The sequence below is a fragment of the Peromyscus maniculatus genome, chromosome 3 (assembly GCF_049852395.1).
Source record: "Peromyscus maniculatus bairdii isolate BWxNUB_F1_BW_parent chromosome 3, HU_Pman_BW_mat_3.1, whole genome shotgun sequence".
Taxonomy (NCBI): domain Eukaryota; kingdom Metazoa; phylum Chordata; class Mammalia; order Rodentia; family Cricetidae; genus Peromyscus; species Peromyscus maniculatus.
The window spans coordinates 74,114,782-74,131,520 of record NC_134854.1 but is presented as its reverse complement, the minus strand read 5'-3'; the positions used below and the strand labels follow the sequence as shown (position 1 = coordinate 74,131,520).

The window sequence follows — 16,739 nt, the reverse complement described above, 5'->3', positions numbered from 1 at the left end:
GTTGATAATAATAACATTCAAGGATCAGAAATTTGCATTACATTGTTAAATGGATGGAATAAATACAATTAGAAATATACATATAGCATTTTCTAACAATATCAGTTTCAAATTTGTGTACAATATAAAACAATTCAATCCAATGTAAAGTATTTAAAACTAGTAATTGTCTTTTTCTTTTCTTTCTTTCTCTTTTTTTTTTAAACAAGAACCTTAAATCTAATCTCCTTTGCTTAGCCTTTTTCCTAACCCTTGACAATAACTTGTAACCAACCCCCCTAAATACTGAAAATTATCCCAGACCCAAAACCCATTAAAAAGACCAAAAAACCACCCGCCCCACACCACCTCTTTGGGAATGTGGGCGTCGTATTCTTAAAATTGCTTCCTGCTGGGTATGGGCGAAGTTTTCTTTATCCTGAAAGAAAAATTTTAGGTTAATTGTCAAATTCTAGGAGAGGTAACTATATCCTTCATTATCCAGTCTGTGTATAATGCCAAAGTTGAGGGTTTATCTCAAGTCCTTATTCAAGTAGTCTTTGAGACTGGATCATCTCAGCTAGTCATCTCAAATTTGCTCTGAGCACCTTGTAGTTCAAAGCTGATCTATGGATGATGTTTGTCAGCTTAATGATATTATTATTGTCCACGTGGAATTGTTGTTGTTGTGGGGCCCCATCTTCTTTCTGGAGACTTCAGTTGATGTTAGGCCTGGCCATGATTTCCTGCAGAAAACTGATAAGAGACTCGAACACAAAAACATATATATGCAGCTAGCCTTTTTTCTAGAATTAGTTAGTACTCTATGTGACCATTCATATCTTAACAAAGTATAAAATGTATATATATATATTAATCTTGTAAATTTTGATATAAAATTTATACTTTGAGAAAAGTTTAAAGAATCAGAATAGAATCAAAGAGTTGAGATTAGTAATAGAATAGTCCCTTAATTAATTTTGCTTTTGTCCTGTACCATAGCAGAAGATGGCTCTTATTCTGGCATGATACAGGGAGTTTGCATTTTCCTTTTAACAACATGCTTGATTTTAAAGAAGGAGAGAGCCATTCTCCAACTCCAAAGTCAGCTTTAAATTTTAATTGAACTGGGACTATTAGAAAACCAAGAGTGTTAAATCTTTAGAGAAAAGCAGAAACAAACATTTAGGAAGACATAAAATTTTTTTAGATAATATATACCCATACACCGTTTCACTCTGTTTCTTGGGATAGATGATTTGTCCCTTTTCTTCAGTTGTCTCATTTGTCCAGTGTTCTTCAGATTCCTTAACCTTCATTCTCCTAAAAGACAAAAACAAAAACCTTTCCCCAAGACTAATTTTGGGGATATTCCTTTTTGGCAAGTTATTATCTGATGAAATGAACAGGCATGTTTTATTGATACAAGTTAGTTTAAATTGGATGTTCATGCTGGTTGATGAACTATCACCTCCTCTAATTAAGAGGTCTCTCTTGTTCAAATCGAACCTTTATCAATTTTGATGGTACCCACAGCTTATCTTCTCCTGTAGAAACAAAAGCAAAACCACGTCCCCAATGTAATACATACCCTGGTTTCCATTCTGAGGTCAGCACATCCTTAAAGTATATAGGCTGATTTAATTCTGTAGTTTTTTCTATTATCCAATGTCTCTCTGCAGCTGTTGTTCCTTTCTCATTGGCATTCAGAAAATTCAAAGTTAGAAGAGCATTATGCAGTCTATTTCTGGGGGTTTTTGTTACCCATTTCTGTTTATTTAGCATATCCTTTAGAGTTCTGTTTGATCTTTCTATAACTGCTTGACCTGTAGGATTATGTGGTATGCCTGTAATATGTTTTATATTGTAATAAGCAAAAAACTGTTTCATTTTAACAGAGACATATGATGGAGCATTATCAGTTTTGATTTGTGCAGGTATACCCATGATGGCCATAACTTCTAGCAAATGAGTGATTACAGAATCAGCTTTTTCAGAACTCAAAGCAGTTGCCCATTGAAATCCTGAATAAGTATCGATAGTGTGGTGTACATATTTCAGTCCTGATTATTCTTTTGCATGCTGCATTCGCATTCTCAAAGGCCAAAGATTCAATTATTGCCTTACCAGCTTCTGAATCCGAGACCGTTCTCTTTACCGCTGAAGCCAGTCTTTGTAAAAAATCTGTAAAAGACTCTTTTGGGCCTTGCCTCACCTTTGTAAATGACTCAGATTTTTTTCCTGGTTCCTCAACTCTGTCCCATGCATTCAAAGCTGCCGTTCGACATAAAATTAGGGTTTGGACATCATATAAACATTGTGTTTGTACTGAAGCATATTGACCTTCTCCCATAAGCTGATCCTGGCAAACTTGTATTCCTTTATCCCTCCATTGTTTTTCTATATTTTTAGCCTCCTCCTTAAACCAAGTCAGAAATTGAAGTCTCTGGCTGGGTTCCAGAACACCTTGTGCAAGGTCCCGCCAGTCCTGTGGTATTATCCTATTATATGTTGACCAAGTGTTTAACATTTGCTTTACATATGGGGAATGCATGCCATAAGATACTATTGCCTCCTTAAACCTTTTTAAATCCAACATTTCAATTGGAGCCCAATTATTTTGTGTAGCCATCATTTGATCAGGCACCTGCTGTACAGTTACAGGATAAATTAAGGGTGACTGTGTGAAAACAGGCTTTCTTTCTACAACGTTATGATCCCAATTTGAAACAACTTCACTGTTAATTGGATAAATTAAGGGTGTCTGTGTGAAAACAGGCTTTCTTTCTACATCCTTATGATCCCAATTTGAAACAACTTCACTGTTAATTGGAGAAATTAAGGGTGTCTGTGTGAAAACAGGCTTTCTTTCTACAACCTTATGATCGCGACTTGAAACAACATCTTCTAAAGCTGTTATCCTGGCACTTAAATTGACTATCTTTTTAAATATTAAAATGTGGATTAGCATAGTGATAAGGTGCATAATTCCACCAATACTAATATTATATAGTTGTTCCATTGTCAGACTGCCTAATATTTCGAACAAAAACCAATTTTCTTCCAATGTACACATAAAGCCCATTTTTTTTAAATGTGGAAAAAAATTGTCTTTTAAATAGTTTCCTTTATGACTTACCAAATCTGCGTAGAACAGTAGAAATCCCAGTGAATTAAATCTGCGTAGAACAGTAGAAATCCGAGGGGATATTCAAAACAACCACCTAGTGTCCCAGGTGTAAATCCAAAGAGAAAGAGAGAGAGAGAGAGAGAGAGAGAGAGAGAGAGAGAGAGAGAGAGAGAGAGAGAACAAGAAGGCGTAGCTGGCTAAAGTTTAAATGCAGCCACGTTTTCCCTCTTGTGCCGAGTCAAAGCTTGGGTCTGGCTTTCTTAAACTTTGACCACTTGCGTTGACTTTACAGGCAGGGCCCTGTTCGGCAGGGCAGGTCTGAGTTGTTTGTAGCACCGGCTTTAAGCAAGTTGCTCACAGACCTAGGCCCGGGCCAGAAGCTGCCGCTCGAACGAGGAAGCCGGCAGCTCGGACTAGGTAACCGGCCACCCGGTCTGCCGCCCTTGCGGGAAAGCGGACCCGCCGCCAAGCCAAGTGGTTTTCAATGGATTCTTGTCACGTTGGGCGCCAGATATGGATGTAACCAACTGTTTTATTAAATAAGAAACACAGAAATAATGCAAAAGAGAAAGCCGAGAGGTCAGAGCTCAGAGCCAAAATCTCACCCTTCCGCCTGCGGTGTCCCAGCTTCCCGAATGAGGGCCTCTTCTCCTGTCTGTTAGTCTATTTAAAGAGACAGAACAAGCCACAGCTATCTCACCTCACCAGTTCCTCAGCTGGTCTTGTTTCCTCAGACTGGAAGCTTCTGTGTCCTCATCCCAATAGCTCTCAGCTGAACTGTGTTGCTCCAAAGCCTGAAAGCTTAACCAGCCAAATGCCTCTAGTTTCTGGTCCTCACGCCTTATATATCTTTTTGCTTTCTACCACCACTCCCTGGGATTAAAGGCTGGCCACCACCGCCACACTCTTGCTATGGCTCTAATAGCTCTGACCCCCGGACAACTTTATTTATTAACATACAATCAAAATCATATTTCAGTATAATTAGATTACCACCACAGACACGGGCTGAAGGACTGAAACCCGAAAGACACGTGATGCTGGCACAGAACTTTGGGAGACCCATGGTCGAGAGATGAGCGAATCCTCACTTGTGGGGAAACGTCCAAAAGGGAAGAGGGAAATCTTACCAACAGGGTGAAGAGTCCCAGAGGTCCTCCATTCGGAAAAATGGTGGGCAGTGCAGGGTCCCAGAGCTCCTCAACCCTCCGGCGGGCAGGAGAAAGCAGTGGGATAGCCTGCCGACTTCACGGCACCAATGTTATGATATTGCACACAGGGGATCCCCCGCTGGCCAGGCCAGGGTGCCTCACATATGAGGAAAAACATGCTGGGCAGATAGAGCGGTGGGTGACGGGGGCGGAGGCGCGTGGACAGTCACTCATAGGTTCTGCATCCACATGGAAATAGTTTATTTGATAGAAAGGTAAGGAAATAGAAAGAAGAAAGAGAAAGAGAGGGAGGGGTCGAGGGTGCACACCTCGTGGGAGTGGAGAGAAAGAGAGCGGAAGAGAGAGAAGAAGGGAGGGGTTTTCTTAAATCAGACCTTTAAGTCAGGATGAAGGGCAGGTTTCCAAGGGACAGGTCAGAATATTAACACTCATCCTCCAGCCCAGGCTAGCCTCAAACTTGCATTCTTCTTGCCTCAGCTTCAGAGTGTTGAGAGTACAGGTATGTGTTACTATGCCTGGCTGACTTTTTCCTTCGATGTATATTAAATTTGGGCCATCACAGGGTTTATTTGGGGATGATGATGAGCCTCGGCATAGCTGTTGGTCCTCCTTGTCTGATCCTATCGAACATTTGCTGAGTTATTCCAACTGGCCTGTGCAGATCCAAGTGTTTCTACAAGTGGTCAGTGACTTGGCCGTGTGTCGGATCCTGGCTGCTTGAGCCATGTCTCAACCCAGGCATTACATCAGGCTGAAATGACTGCTCCATCTGTTCAGTTTGGTACCCAGGACTTTTGGTACATGTTCTTTGTATAGATAAAGGAAGAGGGAGAGGAATATAAAGAGTTTCCTGCTGTTTTTTTAATATTTAACAAATATTAAACAAATATTTACTAAAACTTATATTTGGATCTGTCTGTCCAGCTGTACACATAAAGATTTAATAAGGACCCAATCTAGAGAAAAATGCTTAATGCTTAGTGAATTATGGTAATGGGAAATGAAAACAAATTTAAGTCAATTCATATTTATGTTTTGGCTGCAGAAAAGGATAATAGGGTAATTAAAAGCCTCAATATAAATGTTACACTGTCAAATAGTTTCAAGAAAAAAATTATAGATTCTAATGATTAAATAAGAGCTTGTTCATATATTTTTAAATGGCTAATTGTTGGTATCAAATCACTGGAACATTTAAAGACCTAGCATTCATATAATTAATAAGTCTTCATGTCATTATTTGGGAGCTGGTGGTCCCCAAGAAAAAGTCCAATAAGAAAGTCCTACTGCACATAGCTATTAAAAAATAGAGACAGAAGTCAATCCCAGGCAGTCTGATACACACAAAGACAAGACATAGACACACACACCCAGATAGACAGACAGACAGACAGACAGACAGACAGACAGACAGACACACACACACACACACACACACACACACACACACACACACACACACACACACACACTTGAGACAGGGTCTCACTGGTTAGTCTGGAACTTCCATAGATTCACCCACCTCTGCCTCCTGAGTGCTGGAATTAAAGATGTATGCCACCATTCCTGTCTTGACTCCTGTTCTAGAGTTTCTATTGCTGTGATAGAATATCATGACCAGGGGCTGGAGAGATGGCTCAGAGGTTAAGAGCACTGGCTGTTCTTCCAGAGGTCCTGAGTTCAATTCCCAGCAATTACATGGTGGCTCACAATCATCTATAATGAGATCTGGCGCCTTCTTCTGGCTTGCAGGTGTACACGCAGACAGAACATTGTATACATAATAAATAAATAAATAAATAAATAAATAAATAAATAAATAAATGTTTTAGAAAAAAAGAGTAAGAAAAAAAAAAGAATATCATGACCAAAATCAACTTGAGGAGGAAAGGGCTTATTTCAGCTCACAGTTCCACATCATAGTCCATTACTAAGGGAAGTCAAAACAGGAACTCAAACAGGGCAAGAACCTGGAGGCAGGAACTGATGAAGAGGCCATGGAGAGGTGCTGCTTACTGGCTTGCTCCTCAAGGCTTGCTCAGCCTGCTTTCTTATGGAACCCAGGACCACTAGCCCAGGAAAGGTACCACCCACAATGGGCTGGACCCTCTTGCATCTATTACTAATGAAGAAGATGAAAGGTTGCTCATAGGCATGCCTACAGGCCTATCTTATGGAGGCATCTTCTCCATTGTGGCTTCCTCTTCTCAGATAACTCTACCCATGTCCAGTTGACAAAATCCTTGCAGTACACCTTCCCCTCAGGGAATCGAACCTCAGTCTCCTGAGTGACAGGTGGAGACACTCACCACTATACTAATGAGGACAGTGGCTCTATTCTTAATTATAATACAAGTAATCAAGTTTATGGAACACTTAATCTGCATCAGGCTTCACGTTAGACACTTCACCTGGATCATCTCAGTTAATTTTTATAATGAAGTCACTCTAGTGTCATCCCCAATTTATGAGGAAGTAGAAGTATAAAACAGTTAGGTAATTTCCCCAGTATTTCTAAACTGTCGAATGACAAAGTTCTCATCTAACTCCCAGAAGAGCTGCTTGTAGCATTCAGCAGAGGGCCAGAGAGCTGGTGCCCAGGGGAGTGGACAGACCGGATCATCTTCCAAACATCAGCAGCAGGGGCCGTTCTTGGGGCCTTCTGGGCCACCCTTTACTCTGTCACTGCGCCGCCATCAGAAGCTGCAACAGCGTCCTAACAGGTGAGTAACGTCAAACTACCTTTACCCGAAGACATCTGGGCTAGTGCTAGAGTATGTGCTCAGTGCACACAAAGTACTGGGTTCAGTCCCTAGTACCAAAAGCAAATAAGTAAACGTGTAGTGCTGTTATCATTGTGTAGACTAACACATCACTACAGCTGTTTTAAGGATTGAGGTGAGGGTGATGTAAAGAATTTACATTGAACCTGTGTCCATTTATTTATTTATTTATTTATTTATTTATTTATTTATTTATTTATTTATTTTGCCTTTATTAACTTTATTTGCATCTGGGCTTAAAGCAAATATCAAGGAAGGACCTGCATACATCAGTGATGCTGCTGGATGCTTAGGTTGCATCACTGTGTAATTGGGATACTATTAGGATTCCTGGGGCCATCTTAGAATTCTCCGTGGACAACTGCCTTGCAGCAGCCTCTTATTTATAGTTGTACATACTATGCTTTGTATTCTGATGTAATTATTCAGCTGTTTTCCTTCCCCTTCCCTCCTTGTCCTTTTCTTCCCCCCTCATCCTTCCCATCTCCTCTTCTTTCTGGCTGTGCTAGGGATGGAACCTGGGTCCAGGCAAACACTCTCCAGCTGAGTGGTACCCTTTGCTACTAACTTAGGATATCTGTGTCCATAGCTATTTAAAAAATCTTTTTGTTTTATCATTATTTGATATCTCAACCAGAGGTCACACCAATTGATGCGATGATGTCATCACCGTGGTGTGTTTAAGGTAGGGCCACCATCGAATTACACTGTAAACTAAGCCTAGTTTTTTTTTTTTTTGGCCACAGGGGCCATCATTTGGCTTTGAAATGTTTGGTGTGGTCTGGTTGTTTTCCCTCTCAGCCCTCACAAATGCACGGTCGTGCCTCCTAACAGCCGTCTCGGGGGCCAGAACTGTGGCCAAGTAGTGCAGAGTCCGGTTTACAGTGGAGATCCTAGCCAGAAACACCTGCCAACTGCTACTCCAGGGCAGAGAGACCACAAGTGCAGGCTCGCATATGTGCTACAGGGCAACGGGTTCAGAGGGCACCTCCTCCCTGCCAGGGCTTTGTTCTGTGCCTGGTTCCTGAGGGCTTTATTACTTGACAGATACAATCAGAATTAGTTCTTCAAAGATGAGTAAGATGTGGTGCCTGTCCTGCAGAAACTCAGTCCCTGGCAGGATGGATTAATGTAGAGATGAATCATTACAGTGTATCGGAACATGGCTGGGGTGGCATCAAGGAAGCCGTGCCCATCCAGGGTCTGAAGTCAGGGTCGAGAAAAGCTTTACAGACGTGGGTCTTGAATAATGACAGAAATCCTCTGACCTTCCTAGAGGTCAGAAAGGAATATTCTGGATAACTCAGTGTGCACAAGCGCATGGAGTCACTGAGTTCTGTGGCAGATTTTGGATCGTATATAGTTAGGGTCATATGGACTTGGATATGTCAGGGTGGGCACAAGGCGGATTAGGTGAGTGGGACAGTCAGGGACCACACATGGTGGGAGGCCTCTGCATCGTTTGTCTCTTGGGCTTTATGCTGAAAGCCAGGAGGGGTTCTGCAGGGCGCTAGGCAGCAAAAGACATAGCCAGATGAGCATTCGTGAAAAGGCTCCTGCTCCAGAAAAGGGCATGATCTCAAAGGGGTGTGGGGGGTATTAGGAGGGAGAGGCAGCACGTCAGGATGGCGGGCCAGATGGCAGAACCCCTTTCTGAAATTGCTCAAGAGAGATTACCGCAGTCGAATAAACCAGACTTGGCCTGACACTGGAGAATAAGAGGAGTAAAGGTTTATAATGGCAGATTTCAGACTTGAAGCCTGGCCGACTGCTTTTGTAATTGGTCCCATAAAAGAGAATGTAGAAGGGTTGTAGGAGCTCAAAGCACAGCGTGTGATAGGATCGTAAGTTATCTACAAAATCTAATCCTAAGCGCCTTTTATTTTAGCTGAGTAACAATGGCATTTTTTTTCTTTCATGGTTGTTTGTATGAAACAGCGTGTCTGTTCTGGTCAGTTAGATAAAACTGAAGGATCACGTGATAACTTCAGGCACTGTGCACCTACTCCTTTTTATTTTTGTTCTTCCTCAGTCCTGGCATTTGAAAACATAGCTCTCTATACCTTGGAGCCTGAGGAACAAAAGAAAATTCTGGGATACTTCAGCTTTGCCTTCGAAGGATCATGGATGCCCCGAGGCCTTAGTGGAGCTGTGTATCATCATGTCTGTTCCTGCCTACCTGCTTCTAGCCTTGATGCCAAAGAAGACAAAGATTTAAGTCGTCAAGCTATTGTTTTCAGACGTGCGGCTGAACTTAGTGCTTGATGGCTGACATCTTCGCTCTGGGCTCGGTACACACTTTATTTTGGGAACTTCTCAGCCTTATGGCTCCAATGAAAGGTTCTAAGTTATTCCTTGAAAAATCTCAGTAAATCCCACGATGTCAGCGACTATCAACAAGTTCGTGGGAAGACTTTCTCTGAGAAGACTCTTGGGCAGTTGAAGTGAGGGCTGGGGAGAAGGGAGTGTTAGGATCCAAGCCCTGACTCCCTGCCTAATTCTAGAGACTCGCAGTTGGCCCGTTGATTAACCACGCCTTATTTTGGCTGCTTTGACATTTTGGGTTCTTGCTGATCGCAGTTTCTTTCCCTGCTGTTGTGACAAATCACCCGATGGAACTTAAGCGGGGAGAGGTTGCCTTGGGCTCACACTTCAGAGGGTCAGTCCATTACGTTGGGGGAAAAGCACGCTGTCTGGAGAGGCTCGGTCTGTGACAGCTGGAGCTGGCAGTGACCTTGTTCACATGGTGGTGGCCCAGGAAGCAGAGTGCTAACCCAGACTCAGAGATGGGTATCACCTTCAAAGTCCTGCCCCTAGTGGCTTATGTTTACACTAGGTTCCATTCGCAAAGGCTCCACGTCCCATAACAGCACCAAGAGCTGGTGGCACAGGTGTCCGTGCACATGAGCCTGTGAGGGACATTTAAGACCCAAGTCATAATACTAACCATAGATAGACTGTCTTTCCAAGAGCTAACTAACGTCTACACACAGCAAACATGGGCAGCCAACCAGTCAGGAGCCTCAGCTCCAACCACTTCTTCTATTGACCTCTGGTACTGTGGCCCTCAGTTCCCTGTCCTAATCACCACCTAAACCCCAGACAGCTGGGGGCCTTTCTCCTCCCCAGAGCTCACAAAGATTATTCCAACTGGCCAATCCTGGACCTTTCTGTCCTGCCCACTTCTTTCTGTGAAAAAATACAACCAAGTCCCATGTTTTTCCTTTCCTCTTGCTGGTTCCTGACCAACTCTTGTGTTTCCCAAGCAGCCCTGCATGGCGTACCATGCCTCCTCTTCCTGAAGATATGTAAGATATTTTTTTAAAAAGACTTCTATTATGACACTCATGTCCACATTTCTTATTGGGTTTGACTGAAGCAAATCCCGGGTGTTTTTAAACCAGTGTTTGCCTCTGTTTTCCTAGCTGAAATACCATTGTACAGCTCTTCAGAAGGAGTGCTCATAAATTGGGCATTGTGACATATACCTGTAATCCCAGAACTCAGAGGATGAGGCGGGAGGGTTGTGAATTTGAGGATAGCTTGGAGAATACAGCAAGACTCTGTTGAAGAGAAGGAGGAAGAGTAGGAGTGATGGTAAAGGACTTTGGAATGGAGAAAGATGCAGGAGGGAGGAGATCCAATAGAATGGTATTCATTCATATTCATAGCACTTAATCGACCAAAGTGATGACTAGCCCTTCTGAGCATTCACTGTATGGCATCAGCACACAACTGATTGTTAATAAAGGTATGCTATATAATCCTTGGAACAGGCACATAGCCCTCTAAGTGCTTTGTGCTGGTTGATTTTGTCAACCGACACAAACTTAGACATATCTGAGAAGAAGGAATCCTAATTGAGAAAATGCCTCCATAAGACTGATGTGTAGACAAATGTACTAATTAGTCTTATGTCAGCTTGGTACAAGCTAGAGTTATCAGAGAGGAGGAAGCCTCAGCTGAGAAAATGCCTCCAAAAGATCAGCAAGCCTGTAAGGCATTTTCTTAACTACTGATTGATAGGGAAGGGCCTAGCCCATGGTAGGTGATGCCATCCCTGGGCTGATGGTCCTGGGTTCTATAAAAAAAAAAGGCTGAGCAAGCCTTGAGGAGCAAGTCATTAAGCAACACCCCTCCATGGCTTCCACATCAGCTCCTGCCTTCAGGTTCCTGCCCTGCTGAGTTCCTGTGGTGACTTCCTTTAATGATGAACAATGATGTGGAAGCATAAGCCAAATAAACCTTTCTTCCCCAATTTGCTTTTGGTCATGGTGTTTCATCACAGCAACAGTAACCCCAACTAAGACAGCAAATGGTATGTATTCACTTCTATGTGGATGTTAGCTGTGAAGCCGTTGGTAAACAAGCTGTAATCCACATCACCACAGAGGTTAGGTAGAGAGTAAGGGACTAGGGGAGGAATGGATCTCCTTAGGAAGAAGAAATAGACTAGATAGTTAGGGATGGACTCGAATGAGAGGATCAAATGGGGGTGGGGTGGGGGGAAGGGAGGTAAAGGAGAGAATACAGGGAGGGACAGCTAAGACTAAGAATGATGGGAACCTAATACAGTAGAAGCTTCCTAAATTCTATCCATATGTGAAGGAGATCTAAATGAAATCACCAAATAACAGGGAGACAGAGCCTCGACTGGATACCTCTCATCACCAAATGAAGCTTCCAGTACCAGGAATGGGTTACATCAAATTATTGGCCAAAGGTGTCCCATTGGAAACCCCAAACAACCCAGGCTGTAGCCACGGCTGTTGGTGGCTCTCCACAAGCTGACAGTAAGGCCCTATTGTGAAGGCAATGCCTACACTACTCGATGAACACATAGAAGTGGAGCTGGTGCCCACCTAGACCCTTCATCCTTGTGTGCCAGTGTTCATGGTACTGGAAGTGATTCTGCACACTGCCAAAGGAGAAAGGGAAGCAACTCAGCTACCTACCCTTTGATCTACAAGGGGGGCCTGCCTGCAGGATAAGCTGTACAATAGTGGCACAGAACTTATAGGAGTAACCACCCACTATCTTCCTTGAATTAAGGCCCACTTGATGAGATAGAACCCAGCCCCGACACTGCTCAGGTGGCCTGGAACCTGAGACTAGCTAGGCCAGAGACCTAGGGGAAAGCCAAATGCTGTTATTCTGTTTAAGGAATGTAGCAAAAAAATGACTCCTAATGATGTTCTACTATACACATAGACCAGTGCCTTGCTCAGCCATCATCAGAGAAGCTTCCTCCTGCAGCAGATGGGAACAAATACAGAGACCCACAACCAGACATTATACAGAGAGTGAGAGACCTTGTAATACTTAGTCCTAAACAGGGTGTCTCCATCAAATCCCTCCCTTTGGAGCTCAGGGAACCCTGGAAGAGGAGGTGGAAAGAGTTTAAGAGTTAGAGGGACAGAGGACACCAAAGAATCAAGGCCTTTTCAACATACCAGTCTCAGAGACTATGGCCGCACACACAGGGCCTGCATGGGTCTGTACCAGGCTGAGTCCCAGAGCTAAAAGGAGAAGTGGTTAGGCCCCCATCCCTAACCCAGGTACTGTCTCCAATTGATAAACACATGCAAATGAAAAATTAGTTTTCTCCAGTGAAGTCTCACAAGGAAACAAAACAAAACAAACCACTCTTAAGGGTAGCTCCCATGCCAAGCAGTCGATGGCCGACACAAAGTGCAGTACTCAATGGCATCTTTGGAGGTTCTTTGTCTCATAATGTTGTCGGGCACCTTTTTGTGTTTTTAACCTTACAGCTCCTTTGAGTATATACCATGACTTCCAGTCTTGTGTTTTTATGGGGTTCCCCTGTGTGTCTCTGCATCTGAACGGGTTTCTTATGCTTTTCTTTTGGCTCTTTTCCGTGTTTCGTTCTATTCCAATTTGTTTTTGCTCTACCTTATTGTATTTTTTATTATTCTTTGGTTGTCTGTTTGTTTCCTAATGAGACAGAAAGTGTGTAGATCTGGATGGGAGGGGAGGGGAGGAGGAACCGGAGGGGAAACTGTAATCAGAATATATTGTCTAAAACAAAAAATACAAGGAAAAAAAGTCGGTCTGTAGGCAAGCCTGTGGGGTACCGTCTTGATTAATGATTGATGTGAGTGGGTGGGTGGTCCTCAGATGTATAAAAACTCAGGCTGAGAGTCATGAAAAGCAAACCAGTAAGCAGTGTTCCTTCATGGCCTTTGCCTCATGTCCCACCTCCAGGTTCCTGCCTCGACTTCCTGGCCTGACCGCCCCCCCCAAAGGAGTGTTTTATTGGAGGCATAAGGTGAAATAGACCCTGTCCACCCCAAGCTGCTTCTGGTCATGGTGTTTATCACAATGGAACCTAAGACATGTGTGTTGCTTCCTTTCTCTGAAAATTTGTTCTAGCAATTCATGTTTGTGTAGCATTTATAAAACACATGTTGTACTTTTACACAGGTAAATTATATGCTTAATAAGAAATAAAATTTTGCCCCTATACACTAGTAGTTAAGAAAACTGTTAGAATTAACACAGTACTCTGGTCAGTTATGACCAAGCGCCTTTTACTTGAAGGAGATAACGTCTTCATGAGCATTTGAGCCCTGAAGGTCCCCTCCTCTCGTGTGCCCATCCCACCTGAGGCACAGGACTTGGTCCACGCTGTCCTCATTACTAGCTGCTGCTGGAGAAGCAATTGTCCATTGAGAACTGCAGGGTGTCAGTTGAAGAGGAGAGCTAAGTGACTCCTGGGGCCTACTCAGCTCAAGTACGTCTAGAGTCCAGGTAGATGAGGGGTCCAGAGGTCTGCACTGCACACAAGGTAAGGAGAGGGTTCCTTTCCAGGACTGACCACTGTGTGCCCCTTGATGAACTAGCCCTATGTGGGGGTTTGAATGAGGAATGTTCCCATAGGCTCATGTGCTTGAACACTTGGTCCCCAGTTGGTGGTGCTGCTTGGGGGTTATGGAACTTTTAGGACATGGAGCCTTGCTGGAGGAAGCATGGCCGAGGGAGGGCTTTGAGAATGTATAGGCTCACCCCACTTCCAGTTCATTCTCCCTGCTTCCTGTGTAGGGGTGGCGATGTGATCTCTCAGCTTCCTGCTCTGGCCACCTGCTGCCATGTGTCCCCATCGTTAAGGATTCTCCCTTCAGCATTGTGAGCCAAAACAAACTCTTTCTTCTATAAGTTGCATTGGTTATAGTTGTTTATCACAACAATGTTATATATTTTGTTTGTGTTCTGACAAATAAAACTTGCCTGGAGATCAGAGGGCAGAGCTATCCACTAGTTAACCATAGAGGCCAGGCCGTGGTGGCACACACCTTTAATCCCAGCACTTGGGAGGAGGAAGCAGGGAGATCAGGAGTTCAAGGCCACCCTGGGCTACACGAGATTGAACCAGTCTAAAAGAGAAACAGAGCTGGGCAGTGGTGGCTCACACCTTTAATCCTAGCATTTGGGAGGATCATGCCTTTGATCCCAGCACTAGGGAGGTGGAGACAGGAATATAAGGTGGGTGGAGACAGAATCTTGGCCCCCATTCAGTCTGAGATTTTTGTGGAGGTATGAAGTCTGGTGGCTGGCTGCTCTGCTTCTCCGATCTTTTCAGCTTTCACCCTCAATATCTGGCTCTGGGTTTTTATTGATAAGAGTAATTAGGATCACGCTTCACAGCAACAAAAATGAAATAGCACACACTCTATATATTTAAAATATGGCTTGGGGTTGACCAGATGGCTCAGTGCTGCAAACCTGATAACCTAGACCTGAGTTCAATTCCTAGAATCCATGGCAGAAGGAGATAACTGCCCTTGAAAGTTGCCCTCTGACCTTTACAGATTCTGTGGTATGCATTTGCACACACACACACACACACACACACACACACACACACAAATAAATAAATACAATATGGTTTGAATTTTAAAACATTTCATAGGTAGCTTGGAGAGGAGGTGGGACCTGAACTCGTGGAGTATGGAGGTTTAGTTTTCATTTTTTTGTGACTTTATTTCCATAGCCTCTCGATGCCTAAGTTGAGACATTCTTTAGAATGTCATGGTGGATAGAAAGGGTGGTCTGATGGCAAGCTGTTAGAGGATTAGCCGAGTGGATAAAGTTCTAGCATCCCTTAATGCGGAGTAAATGCTAGCAGCCTTTGCTACGCTAGCTCTGCCTTTGACAGGGCAAGGCGTTGTTGCCTGGGCATATAATATGCAATATCTCATCTCTCCAAGACAGTTCAGTGAAGTGGGAGGCAAGGATGTTGTCATCTCAGTTTTTCTGATCAGAATTCAAGACCACGCACGGAAGAGGTTGAGCTGGAACCAGAGCTGAGCCTTCTTGTCTCAGTCCCTGCTACCTCCTATGACCCCGAGAGTATCCACCCTAAATGCAGTTGGGTTTAGCAGGAATCCGAAAACTCCCATTTATCATTTTGACTCCTACATTTTGTGTAGCCTTCACATCTCTGCAACAAAATCAGTTTTCCTTTCTTCGTTGGTGTGTTGTAATCAGCTCTGAGATGAGGATTTACTGATTCCTGGATTTCATTTGTAACTGCAGATCTTGGTAGTGGAAAATATTCAGTCTTGAAGCCCTGAGGGAAAATAATATGAGTTGTATTGCAGTCTTGCCAAATCCACATTAACTCATTCATACCAAAGAGTGGTAAATACTCATGTCGAATGGGAATGTTAAGACCCTTTGGAAATAACTCAAAGTTTTATATTAATCAAGTCCTCTTTAGTTGTACATGGCAAATGTTTTGAGAATTGTAAACATGAGCTAGAGAGACGGCTCTGTCAGTAAAGCCATCTTGGGAACATGAGTTTATAGTCCCTAAACCCCTGTAAAAAACTGGGCATGGTGGCACACTCAGAATCCGAAATTGAAGGTGGAGACAGGTGGATCCCTGGAGCATGCTGTTCAGCTAGCCTGGTCTACTTTGCATAGTTCCAGGAAGATAAACTATCATTGATTCTGACTCAGACAAAAAGGTCAAAGGCACCTGAGGGCCTTGAGGTTGTCCTCTGACACCCAGAGGCACATGTACCCAGGAGAGAAATGTGGACATGGATGGTGAGCACCGGATTCTTAGAACCAGAGGCAACCCCATAACCTCTCCGAGCCTGTCAGGCGCCTTCAGAGCCTGCAGTCACTTGTCTCATGAGACCTTCCTACTGTCTGAACTTCGTTCAGAGTTCCTGCATCTAACAGCTTCAGACTTGCGGCTGTCTCTCTTTAGTCCCTGATGTTTAAAAGAATATGAATATGCTTAGGTTTTTGAAGCAGTTTATCGGCTCCTCAACCATCTCTCGTCTAAGTGCAAGATGACGTACTCACAATGTCTACTGTGTGATGGCTAGCATAGGCACAGCAGTGTGATGTGATCACAGCGATGTGATGATGTGGTGGGGAGGTCATGCTGAGTCCTCACCACTTCCTTCTTAGTTACTTGAATATCTGAGGCACATTTCCCTCATCCTAAACAGGAGTAAACATGCCTGCTCTGCTAGGTGGTTGAATAGTTCATGAGGTAAAATATGTAGTGTGTACTGGGTTCTTGGCACACAGAAGGCACTGTCAATGCAAGCATCCGAAGTTTCAACATAAGCCATTTATCCTTGACATAAATATGTGTTCTTGTCTGAGAGCTGGCAAGTGGTAGAAATGCCATATCTG

The 16,739-nt window shown here is 43.5% G+C and overlaps 1 long non-coding RNA gene across 1 annotated transcript in view; it reads left to right on the top strand.

Annotated features, from left to right (window-relative positions):
* The window catches only part of LOC121827971 (uncharacterized), a 36,862-nt gene extending 22,436 nt beyond the window's left edge, over positions 1–14,426 (top strand). The window contains exons 4-5 of the long non-coding RNA XR_006070326.2: positions 6,835–7,004; positions 9,097–14,426. This is a non-coding gene — a long non-coding RNA (uncharacterized LOC121827971). The remainder of the gene's footprint in view (positions 1–6,834; positions 7,005–9,096) is intronic.
* Positions 14,427–16,739: the final 2,313 nt, after the last annotated feature.